This window comes from Cebus imitator, unplaced genomic scaffold (assembly GCF_001604975.1).
Source record: "Cebus imitator isolate Cc_AM_T3 unplaced genomic scaffold, Cebus_imitator-1.0 Scaffold267, whole genome shotgun sequence".
NCBI lineage: Eukaryota > Metazoa > Chordata > Mammalia > Primates > Cebidae > Cebus > Cebus imitator.
In genome coordinates this window covers 2982152-2985091 of record NW_016107582.1, presented here as the reverse complement: position 1 = coordinate 2985091, position 2940 = coordinate 2982152, and positions in this window count along the sequence as shown.

Sequence of the window (2940 nt, the reverse complement as noted above, 5' to 3'; positions counted from 1 at the left end):
CTATTTCTATAGTTTGCCTTTTCTGGAATGTCTTATAATTGAAATCATATAGTATGTAGCCTTTCCAGACTAGCTTCTTTTCTTTCACTTAGCAGTATACATTTAATGGTCCTTCACATCATTTTGTGGTTTGCTAACTCATTTCTTTTTATTGATAAATAATCCATTGTATGGATGTTCTACAGTTTGTTTATCCATTCACCTATCAAAGGAGATCCTTGGTTCCAGGTCTTGGTGATTGCTAATAAAGCTGCTTATAAACATTGTGTATAGGTTTTTTGTGACTATTAAGTTTTTAAATCAATTTGGATAATCAAATACCTCAGGAATGTGATTGCTGGATCATATAGTAGGCCTGTATTTAGCTTTCTAAGAAACTGCCAAACTACCTTCCAAAAGGGCTGGTCTATTTTGCATTTCCATCAGCAGTGAATGTTAGAGTTCCTGTGGTTTGCATTCTCATTCCTATTTGGTATTATCAGTCTTTTGGATTGTGGCTATTCTAATAGGTGTGTATTGGTATCTCATTGTTATTTATTTATTCATTTTTTAAGATCAGTAACTACATCTGCATATTTATTCATTTTTTGAGACGAAGTCTAGATTTGTCACCCAGAATGAAGTGCAGTGGTGTGGTCTCGGCTTACTGCAACCTCTGCCTCCCAGGTTCAAGTGATTCTCCTGCCTCAGTCTCCCAAATACCTAGGACTATAGGCACCTGCCATCATGCCCAGCTCATTTTTGTATTTTTAGTAGAGAATAATAGAGAATAATCCCCTCTCTTGTGGGGCGGGAATATCAGTCATCCTTTTACTTTTAACACATCTGTATCTTTATATTTAAAATGTGTATCCTATAAATAGCTTAGGGTTTTTTTTTTTTTTTTAAATCTGGTCTAATTCCTTTAATAGGAGTATTTAGACCATTTAAATTTTTCCTTTTTAAAATTAGCTTTGTTGGGATATAATTTACACACCATAAAATTCACCCATTTAAAGGGGGTACTTCGATGATTTCTAGTGTATTTACAGTTTTGCAATCATTAGTATAATCTAATTTTAAAGCATTTTCATCGATCCAGAAAGAACCCTTGTATACATTAGCAGTTACTCTCCAATCCCTGTCTCCTGGACCCCTAGCCCTAGAAAACCACTGATTTATTTTTTATCTGTATAGATTTGCCTGTTTTGGACATTTCATAGAAATGAAGTCATACAATATGTGATCTTTTGTAACTGGCTTCTTTCATTTAGGATAGTGTTTTTAAGGTTCACCCATGTTGTAGTATGTATCACTCCTTCATTCCTTTTTTAAAAAATTCAGACAAAATTCATATAACATGAAATTTGCCATTTCGACCACTTAAAATGCGTAATTCAATGGTGTTCAGTACATTCACAATGTCTTGCAAGCATTACCATGAACTAAATGTTCCCAAACATTTTCATCATCCCAAAAGGAAACTCTGTATGTACCCTTTAAGCAGTTGCTCCCCATTCCCAATCTCCTGGCCCCTGCCACCCGCTAATCTGTTTTCTCTCTCTGTGGATTTGCCTGTTCTGGATATTCCTGTAAATGGACTTATGCAATGTGTGACCTTTTGTGTCCAGCTTCTTTCATTTAGCATAATGTTTTGTAGGTACAGTAGTACTTCATTCCTTTTTATGGCTGAATAATATTCTGTTCTATAGAAATACCACATTTTGTTTATCATGACTTGATGAACATTTACATTGTTTCTACCTTTTGGCTATTCTGAGTAGTGCTGCTATGAACATTTGCATACAGATTTTTTTGTTTGTTTTTGAGATGAGGTCTAGCTCTGTCATGCAGATTGGAGTACAGTGGCACAATCATGGCTCGCTGTATGCAGCCTTAATGTTCCAGGCTGAATGATCTTCCTGCCGTAGCCTCCTGAGTAGCTGGGACTGTGGGTGTGCACCACCACATGCAGGTAATTAAAAAATTTTTTTTTGTGTAGTCAGGGTCTTACTATGTTCTCTGGGCTGGTCTTTTTTTTTTTTTTTGAGATGGAGTCTCACTCTGTCACCCAGGCTGGAATGCAGTGGCACGATCTTGGCTTACTGCAACCGCCACCTCCCGGGTTTAAGTGATTCTCCTGTCTCAGCCTTCCGAGTAGCTGGGATTACAGGTGTGCGCCATCACATGCAGATAATTTTTGTATTTTGATTAGAGATGGGGTTTTGCAATGTTAGCCAGGCTGGTCTTGAACTCCTGACCTCAGGTAATCCACCCTCCTCAGCCTCCCAGAGTGCTGGGTTTACAGGTGTGAGCCTCCATGCCCAGCCTGTTTGTTTTTAATTTATCCTGTCTCTTCTTTCTTCCTTTTTGGATTACTGGAGTATATTTTAGTATTCCATTTTATCTTCACATTGGCTGATTAGCTATATGTCTTGATTTTTAAGGGTAGTTGCCTTAGTGTTTATAATATACTTCTTAAACTTCATGGATAACCTAGGACTCTTATTTCAGTACAGTTTTGTTCTTCCCAGCTGTGTCTAATTTTCCTCACAAAGGGATAATGCTAGACCTCTCTTATTGAGTTGTTATGAATATGAAATATATTACTGCATGTGAAATACTTTGAGCATAGCTCATGTTTTTATTCATATCAGGAATAATAGAAGAAAACTTTATTAGAAGTTCTTCAGTTTGCAGATTGTAGGTTTCTTTTCCAACCTACCTTGGCTGTCTACATGCATGATCACACCCTAGACTAGTAGTTGTCAATTCTGGCTGTGTATTATAAATGGACAGCTTAAAAAATATTGATAGTAGTGGGCCACCTTCAGAAATTCATATTTTATTGGTCTGATTTTTTTTTTTTTTTTTGGACGGAGTTTCGCTCTTGTTTCCCAGGCTGCAGTGCAATGGCGCGATCTTGGCACACTGCAACCTCCGTCTCCTGGGTTCCAGCAA